This window comes from Schistosoma mansoni, chromosome 2 (assembly GCF_000237925.1).
Source record: "Schistosoma mansoni strain Puerto Rico chromosome 2, complete genome".
NCBI lineage: Eukaryota > Metazoa > Platyhelminthes > Trematoda > Strigeidida > Schistosomatidae > Schistosoma > Schistosoma mansoni.
This window is the reverse complement of record NC_031496.1, coordinates 33,377,475-33,388,306: the sequence shown is the minus strand read 5'-3', so window position 1 is coordinate 33,388,306 and position 10,832 is coordinate 33,377,475.

Below are 10,832 nucleotides of genomic sequence, written 5' to 3'. Positions count from 1 at the left end.
CTTACCTAGAACAATAATGATTATCAGTAAATGTTTTCACTTAAATGAAACACCTTGTTTTTTTATGTTTGCATCATTAGGGTGTGTCTCAAATGTTTATCACGCTATCGAAATTCAAGGCTTCATATAGTCTGCATTTAATCACCATTTAATTTCAACTAGACATACAAAAGAATAATATGTTTACAAATGTACGCCTTCACAAAACTATTCAGTATAAGTTATGATGTAAAATCTGAGCATGTTAGTTCTACGTTAAACACAATCATTTCATATGCATTTAGAACTTCATCTTGTAAGCTGTAATCGATTTTCAGGATATGACACAACTAGTTCCGCTTTCTCAGTTAAACTATCGCGTATTCATATGCATTCTGTTTCCAATAATAATATCTCCATTTTATCATACTTCGTCTTGCCCTCAAATGCCCTGGTACGGCCGAGAGTGGGGAGAGTCTGCTCTCTCTCTCCAAGTGCTTTCACATGGCCATGCGTATATAGCCTCTGTCAGGGAAGTCCTACCCACTACCTCGTGGCGGTAGTGTTGTTCACGAAATTGAGAGGACGAAAAGCGAATGTCCGGTGCTTTAACCTGGTTTGTGGAAACGGCGCGTCAACCTAGAGGAGTTGGAAAACCCTGATTCGAAACCAATGGTGCACATGGGCTTCAGTATCCTGATGGAACAAATGGTGTATGAATCTATTGTTGGTGACCGGCTATCATGGGACTGCATCTCCTCACGATGTTCCACTGCCTTGTGGGTTAGACATTTAGGTCAATAGCTCCGGGTGTGGCCACCTAAGTTCACCACCTGGTTGAGTTTGGGCACGTATGCAGTATCACAGCCCTCACACAAGTGAAATGAGAATTGTGTGGCGCATATGTATCTTGTGCTTCTTTGTACCAATATTTATGTTTAAATAAATAAATATACTTCGTCTTCACATAAATCAATGAATGTTCTAACAAGTGATAATGTGATTAGACTCTTCCACATGTTTTCTGAAAATGTTTTGTTGGAATGACCCTTGCAATTTTCTCGCAAGCGACATGACAAGCTCATGGGTCATCAAGAAGCATTTCAACCAATCAGCGATTATTTAAAAGTTATGTTACTAAAATAACGAAAATGGAAAAGTCACATGTGGAGATCCTGATTGGCTGATTTATACACTGCTACTATGTTTAGCAGTATTCTAGAATTTTCAGTAAAACTCAAGGACTCTTAAATTACTATAAAATCCCTATATTTTCTGTACATAAATGAATCCTGTAGTAAAGTGCTTCCCACATATTTTGTGCCTTTTCTCTGGTCTTCAAGTTGGTGTATAGTTCTAGCTCGGGGGTACGGAACTAGCTTAGGGAAGCGAATATGGCGTTCACAATCGGCCAGACGCAACATGTTTCACATTCTTGAGATCATCTACGTTTTCACTCTATACTATTCAAAATCATGACTAGTTAGTGATTTCTATTCGACGTTTATTGCTTTCTTAGTTGAAATCATTAGTCCATTGAAGTAAACTAAACCACCATGGAAAACCTAAGAGCACTGGACGGCCGTTTCGTCTTATTATAGGACTCCTTATTAGTGCACTTTGTATTTTTGAGACAATCGTCAACTTGAGAAATTAGGCTTTCATATGAGTCTATCCTCATTTTATTCTGTCTGTTTGTTTTACTATCTAGTTACTGATCCATCTATTTGTACACTTTTTATTGCAATCATAATATGAAGTGCCTTTGTTTTAATTGATGATATTAGTTAGAATTAAACTATATATGTAATACTTAGGTTATATTATAAGAATAAAGGTCATATATGGTTATTATTTTGACTCATACCAGATCGATACCCATAGTATCCATAGTATTTATACTATCAAATGAAAGGTAAGCTTTGTAACCGTGTTATACTTTACTCATTCATTGTTATTGTGTTCATTTCACCTTTATTGAATAATTTGTAGTAATATAGGTTTTGTCAACTCTTGAATATCGTTTGATTATTTGTTAGACTAAATTAGGGTGATAATTGTTTGATTAACTCTCACCTCAGATAACTGGTTAGCGTTTTTTTAGCCAGTTGGTTTTCTACGGGATTGGGTCGCTAACCCTATGCCCAACCCTCCTCCTTTACCCGGGCTTGGGACCGGCAGTAGCCCCTAGAGGAGCTAAAGGCAGAGATCAGAATTTTCAATACAAATGTCAAGACAGTTTAACTGTATGGAGCGGAAACTTGAACAACTACGAAAACCATCATCCAAAAGATACAAGGGTTTAATAACAGTTGTCTACGCAAAGTACTTCGGATCCGTTGACCAGAAACTATCAGCAACAACCTACTGTGGGAGACAACAAACCAGATTTCAATGGAGGAAGAAATCTGGAAGAAGCGCTGGAAGTAGATGGAACACACATTGAGGAAATCACTCAACTGCGTCACAAGGCAAGCCCTCACATGGAATCCTGAAGGTGAAAGGAGAAGAGGAATACCAAAGAACACATTACGCCAAGAAATGGAGACAGAAATGAGAAGAATAAACTCCGTTTGGATAGAACTAGAAAGAAAGGCCCATGACAGAGTGGGTTGGAGAATGCTGGTCGGCGGCCTATGCTCCATTGCGAGTAACTGGCGTAAGTTAGTAAGTAAGTAAGTAAGTTGTTTTGATGTGTACTGATTGAAATGTATGCTAATTAATTCACTGAAAATAAGTTGCTAACCAATCTTGTTTCTTTATGTTATCTTAACAACAACTGTACCCATGTTATATGAATCATTATGAGTTATCTTTATCAGAGTAAACTGTTTCTTTCAACAAAAATTTGTACTTTTGAAGTGACATAATAAATATTTCTCAACACTATGCTTATTATCCAAAGTTGATCGGACAAGGTACAAATATTGGACATAATCGAGTATTGTTATTATAATTTTCTTATGACAAAATGGGAACTCTAATCAGTCAGTCAGCTACAATGTAGGACCAAGTACATTTATACATCGGTCCAAGTTGCCATACCTCATTAGCACTACACGATGAATACCGGATTCATAGAAGTAGTTAATTTAGTGGTGGTGCTAGTATATAAAAGATAGGTTGTATATAAATATATAGTATAAGAAGGAAGAACGTTATGAAGTAATTTTATTCTCAAGGTTTAAGGGAAGATAAAGAGTGTATACATCTACGACATTGTGATCGATTCTGAGCCATGTCACACAGAGTCTCCAACCATTGGTTACGTAAATCACGCCGACCCCAACCAAGTAGTCTGCATCTACCAACATGGCACAGACTAAACGTTAGTGACTTCAAGCACTGATGCCACGTTTTTATTTGGCCACCCCTAACTCTCTTCCAACCATCCCCAATACTAGTCAGCATTGCGCGTCGTGGTAATCGGTGTTCAGGCATACGTAACACATGGCCCAACCATCTCAGTCGATGAAGATTCATGACCTCATCAACTGATTTACCATCATTCCCTAATACCCTGTATCTAACCTCACTATTACTTACCTGGTGATCCTAGCAGATGCGAGTAATATTTCTAGAGCATTTGTGATCAAATACTAGTAACTTACGAGTATCTTCTACTCTCAATGGACACGTTTCGTAGCCGTAAAATAGAACAGAGAGAACTGCTGCGTCTATATTTTTTTAAGAAGTACTCTTTACCTTTTGTTGTGATTAAGTGACATAAAGAAATAGTCACAGTTTCAAGTAGCTCAATGTAAATGCGTTTTTCAAAAGATGTAAGAAAGGATTGATTTCTTCTTTAGCTTACTGATTAAGATACATTATTATCAATCAAAGGATTTTACATTGGACCCTATCTCTCTTCCATTCTACTTTGGTTTAAGCAGTCAGATAGTATTTATAGCATCTATAAAAAACAATAGGATTAAATGTCCTAAACATAAATCTAAACTTAGTTTAAGAGTTCTATTACTTAATTAAACAGTTTCATGATGATAGTTACTAATCAATAAGAAATATCGATCCAAGATGTCTCACCGATTTCATCTGACGCTGAAAACATAGCTGAAAATTATCAGAAAGGGGAGGTTTGTGGAGATTGTAGTAATTTAATAGTTGAATTCATAGGTCGATTAATACTAAACCATAATGGAAAACCTAGAAGCACTGGACAACCTTTTCGTCCTAGTATGAAACTCTTCGGCAATGGGTATCCACGATCGCACACAGGGGACTCGAACTCAGGACCCTCGGCCTCACACTGAGCCGGCATCGAACAATGGTACTGTCTAACTTCAACCAATTCACGAAATTCAGCAACCGTCTACCATTGTCTTCAGTAAGTTACTATCTCACAACACACCCAGTTGAACTCCACTGGTCACTGCTGTTCACTAGAACTTCAGGAAATACCTCTTGGAGCCAGTCACTAATTAGCGCATGATGATTATTATCAGAAAGGGATATTGTAGATCGTTGACGCGCACTGTTGAGGATTCCCATACTAGGATGAAATGACCGGCCAGTGCTCCCAAGTTTTCCATGGCGGTCTAGCTTTAATCGATTGATAAATTCATATGTGAAAATGTTTATCGATTCAAGGTTTATTTGTTTTTGATTAAAACGATTCATTCAATTATAACCTTTAAAGTTGAAAATTGATCAAAGACATCTTCATTAAACTATTAAAACAGATATTTAAAATAAAAAAGCTCACTCCTATATTTTTGTTACATGGAACTTGACCCTAAATGATTCCATTTTTTTTCTTTTTAAATACACATGAAAAAAATTTATATTGATTTATAAGTGAAATTGATTAAAGAGAAGAAAAGAAAAAAAACTGTTAGAAGTTATGTAGTAGTTTTTTTGTTTCTATGACCAAGTGAGAGAACATGAGTGATTAGAAATATGTCTCCAAATGCCTTGATACGGCTGAGAGTGAGGAGAGTTCGCTCTCCCTCTCCAAATGCTCTCACATGACCACGCATATATAGCCTTTGACAGGGAAGTCCAACTCACTGCCTTCTCGTGACGGGAGTGCTGTTCGCGAAATTGAGAGGACGAAAAATGAATGTCCGGCGCTTTAACCGGGTTGTTGGACACGTAAAGTCCATCTAGGGGGTTTGGAAAACCCTGATTCGAAACCAATGGTGTATATGGACTCCAGTATTCTGATGAAACAAATGGCGTATGAATCAATCGTTGGTCACCGGCTACCATGGGACTTCATCTCCTCAAGATGCTCCACTGCCTTGTAGATCAGACCTTTAAGTCAAAAGCTCCGTGTGTGGCCCTCTAAGGAAACCACCTTCTTCAGTTTGGGCACCTGAGCAGTATCCCAGCCCTCACACAAATCAAATGAGATTTGCGCAGCGCATATATATATCTGGTGCCACCTTGTGCCAATATCTATGTGTTTAAATATATATGGTTGTGGATATTGTAGACAAGTGTGAAAGTTTAACATTCTGTATCATCAGGACAAATTTCTACCTGATGATGTCATTCCGAAGAACGACAAAACGTGCATGACTAAACCATCCAGCTCAGAGAACAAAACTCTATCAAAATCATTCAACTGAGCTAATTTACACTTATAATTGTACAAGTTCAATGGAAATACAAAGAAACGTCTAAATTCATTTCCATTTGAACATTGATCAATAACTTCAAGAAGGTAAATCAACTTTTCTTTTTCACACATTTCCTTCTTAAATAAGATTGGTCAATTTATTCGTGTCAAGGTTATCATGATCATTAAATCATATGATCTTCACAATATGCATTAATGTTGTCAGGTTCATACTCAACTGTCCAATAATAATAATAACAATCATAATGTGAGTTAGCACAAGTAAAATACACTTTTTCTCTCTTAATAACCTATTGATAATAAGAAACATGTTTGAAATTAACATGTGAACATCTTAAAGTACATCCAGCTGATGTGTCTCAAATAGGATGAAACACTGGTCCTGGATTCCATTGCTAACCATTATCTATCTTTGTTTAAAAAAGCTTGTGACTTAAGACAATATCGAGGTAGTCCTCATAGAATGCAAATATACCAACAAGAGACTGACCAATTTCATTCCTAAACATCAATGAGAAGATTCAAATAAACATTAACAAGCCAGAGCCCTTAACCGATAGACCACTGAGCTGGCATCCAACGGTGTTAATGTCTAACTTCAACTGATCCACGAAGTTGAACAACCATTCACCAATTTTCTTCAGTGAGTTCCTATCTCACGACAGATGTGGTTTGAATTCCACTGATCACTGCTTCTCACTAGAGCTCCTGGATGTACTTCCCGAAGTCACTAGTGAGCATATGATTATATTAATTATCAGAAGGGGTTTTTTGGAGATTTAGTATGTCGTGAGATAGGAACTTACTGAAGAAAATTGGTGAATGGTTGCTCAACTTCGTGGATCAGTTGAAGTTAGACATTAACACCGTTGGATGCCAGCCAGCACAGTGGTCTATCGGTTAAGGGCTCTGGCTCGAGACCGGTAGGTCCTGGTTTCGAATCTCGCGAGTGCGGGTCCAAGGATGCGCACTGCTGAGGAGTCCCATAATAAGACGAAACGGCCGTCCAGTGTTTTCAGGTTTTCCATGGTGGTCTAGCTCCAATTGACTCATAATCTCAACTCTATAAAATTACATTAAAAAGACAATCAGTTCTTCAATAAAGCTCTACAGTAATATTTTATAAATGTGTAGAAAGTCAAAACCAATTAAGTGGAGTTTGGGTCAAAGTTTAGTGTCGGTTGCTACGTCAAGTCCATATAACTTATTCTAGCATTCAGACAGATCAATTTATTCATTCTTAATGAGTCACTTATTCGCTTATTATAAACCTGACTGTTTTTATGTAAGCTAATGGGTGTGCATTTCTTATCTTACTCATCACATGTCTGTAGCTTATTTTTGTGTGACTATAAATATCGATTCAGCCTTGGTTAAACTTGGTTGGCTTACATGCCTTCACTGCGTGTCATTTTGTCTCTCTTCTCTTCGTTTTCTTCGCTCCGTTTCTCTCATTGTTTGTTCTGATCAACGACTTTACAAAACATACGTATTCAATACTCCATTCTCGTATTTGACTTATTTTAATTCCATCATTCACTAACGTTTTTTAAGTCGATGATTATACACGAGGATTGACGATATGTATATTTCAATAACAATCAATCATACGATCCCTCTCCAAATGCTCTCACATGACTATGCTTATACAGGCTCTGCCAGGGAAATCCTACTAACTGCCTTCTCGCACCGCGGGTGTTGTTTACGAAATCGAGAGGACGAAAAGCGAATGTCCGACGCTTACACCAGGTTGGTGGACACAGAAACTTCACCTAGGGTAGTTGGAAAACCCTGATTCCAAACCAATGGTACACATGGGCTCCAGTATTGTGAGGGAACAAATGGCGTATGGATCAATTGTTGGTCAACGACTACCATGGGACTATAACTCCTCACGATGCGCCACTGCCTTGCGGATCAGATCTTCAGGTCAAAGGCTCCGGCTGTGGTCCCCTGAGAAAACCATCGGCTTCGGTTTGGGCACCTGGGTAGTATCACAGCCCTCACACAAATCAAATAAGATTTGTGTGGCGCATATATATCTGGTGCCCCTTTGCATCAATATTTATGTGTGTAAATAAATAAAGAAAGAAATCCTACTGGAGTCAGATATCAGACCACTAAAATGTAATAATATAATAATCAGTTAGTTGCACATTGTTAGAAAAATTAAAACTAAGGTGAATTTTCATATTCAGTTAATTATTACCAATAGTAACATAAGAGTGGGGATCAGAATTGAAATTGGATATAAATATAAATATTAACAGAAGAGGGTTTTGTAGAGACTTTGGACCGATCGGTCCTGGGTTCGAATCCCGCGGTCGGATGCGCACTGCTGAAGAGTCCCATACTAAGACGAAACGGCTTTTCTGTGCTTCCAGGTTTTCCATGATGGTCTAGTTTCAATTGACTGATGAATATTTTTTTTGTTATCCATGAAATTAACGATGGACGGGTACAATGAAAATTAGATATTATGATCGCTTAAAAGATTACGTAAGAATAAATGGATTTGAAGTTCAGAAAATTTTAGAAGAGAGACATGGTAAATTTAGAGGCTGAATAAACTTTCTTTGTATATAAAAGTTAGGTTAAGATATCCAATGAATAATGATGAACTGAATACACTAAGAAGCCACATATTGACCGTTGCTTACACTAAATAAATTATAACGAATCTGGAGGTCATTGAGAAAATCAATACTTATCATACGTAGGGTATCCATAGAAATAGCGCTTTCTTTAAAATATCCGTTGCACGGATGTCATCAGCAACATCCTATTATGGGAGATGACAAACCAGCTTCCATCTGAAGAGCAAATTAGAAAAAGACGTTGGAAGGGGATAGGACATACATTTCGGGAATGACGAAACTGCATCACGAGTTAAGCCTTAACTTGGAATCGTGAAGGGAAGCGGAATAGAGGAAGACCAAAGAACTTATAACGCCGAGAAATAGAAGTAGATATGAAAAAGATGAATGTTAATTAGAAATAACTGGAAAAGATTGCCCAGAACATGGTTGGATGGAGAATGCTGTTGGGTGGTCTATGGTCCTCCACGAGGGGTAACAGGCGTAAGTAAGTAAGTATGGACTGAAGTAGATGATTGGCTTGTTCAACAAATACGTGAACTAAACGTTAATATCCGAAGGAACTTTTGTGGAGATTTCAGTAATTTTATAGTCGAAATCATGAGTCAATTGAATCTAGACGATGATCGAAAACCTGGAAGCACTGAACGGCCGTTTCGTCCTATTGTGAACTGTCATTCTCATTGTATTTAAATAACTACGATTATAAATCAGTCTGATTTTGATGAGCTATTTTTATAAAGGGACTAATTCCACTAGGCCTAAATAAAGACAATTTTCTGGTTAGCAAGACTCTCTGATACAACAAAACATGCACCAATCGGATTACACTTCACGAGGAGGCTTTGGAGGATATGGAAAGCTTTATATATCTGGGCAGCATCATTGATGATCACGGTGAATCTGATGCTGATGTGAGAGCGAGGATCGGCAAAGCAAGAGCAGCATATTTACAACTGAAGAACATCTGGAACTCAAAACAATTGTCAACCAACACCAAGATCTGAATTTTCAATACAAATGTCATCACAGTTCTATTGTATGGGGTGGAAACTTGGAGAACCATGAAAGCCATCATCCAGAAGATACAAGTGTTTATCATTAGTTGTCTACGCAGAATACTTCTGACCCGGTGGCCAGATACCATCAGCAACAAAGTGTGGGAGAGAACAAACCAGATTCCAGTGGGAGAAGAAATTAGGAAGAAGCACTGGAAGTGGATAGGACACATATTGAGGAAATCACCCAATTGTGTCACAAGACAAGCCCTCATATTGAATCCTGAAGGTCAAAGGAGAAGAGGAAGACCAAAGAACATATTACGCCGAGAAATAGAGACAGACATGAGAAGAATGAACGCGAATTGGATAGAACTAGAAAGGACTGCCCAGGACAGAGTGGGTTTGAGAATGCTGATCGGCGGCCTATGCTCCATGTGGAGTAACAGGCGTTAGTAAGTAAGTAAGTAAATAAATAAAGACAATAAACAGTAAAGCAACTAGGCATTTGGAGAATTTTGACTTCTAAGGAATGACAAGCGTGTTTTCAACATTAGCAAACAAGATGAAACAAGTATTTTGTCACTAAGAGGGAGTATTTTCAAAGTGATTTGGTTAATATGACCTTAAAATGTGCCAAATGAATTTTGTCCTAATGAACTTATTCTATTGTATATAGATTTAACAAACTATCATACTAATAATACTGACTATGATATGCCCTTTTTGCGTGATTAGAGAAATTTTGAAAATAAACTAAATTGTAAATCACTTCATTTTTATTATCAATTTCCGTTATCAACATAAGATACGCCTGTTAATCCTAATGGAGTATAGACCGCCGACTAGCATCCTCTAACCCACTCTGTCCTGAGCAGTCCTTTCCAGTTGTATCCAATTTTCGTTCATTCTTCTCATATCTGTTTCCATTTCTCGACGTAATGTGTTCTTTGGTCTTCCTCTTCTCCTTTGGCCTTCAGGATTCCATGTGTGTGAGTGCTTGCCTCGAAACGCAGTCATGTGCTTTCCTCAATATGTGTCCTATCTACCTTCAGCGCTTCCTCCTGATTTCTTCTCCCACTGAAATCTGGTTTGTTCTCTCCCATAGTAGGTTGTTGCGGATAGTGTCTGGTCAACGGATCCGAAGTATTTTGCGTAGACAACTGTTAATGAACACCTGTATCTTCTGGATGATGGTTATCGTAGTTCTCCACGTCTCCGCTCCATACAGTAGAACTGTCTTGACATTTGTATTGAAAATTGTGATCTTGGTGTTGGTTGACAGACATAAAATTTACACGAAAATTAGATTGTTTATTGAATGGATAAATATATAAATACACAAGCATGGTAAGCAGAGATAGATAGTGGCTAGCAGTGGAATCCAGGACGCGCGTTTCGTCCCATTCGGGGCTCGTCAGCTGGATGTACCTGCATCTCAGAGTTGATGCTCACTCTGGGACTCGAACCCAGTACCCTCGTTTCAAACACCATCGCTTTATCCACTCGGCCACTGAGTCCTGATAGTCACAGTATGCACATATGCCAATTAGAGACTGACCACTTGCAGTCCTAACACATCGATGGGAAGATTCAAACATACAATACTAAGTCAAATATATAAATAGTTGAAAGCGTGAGTCAATTGAAGCTAGA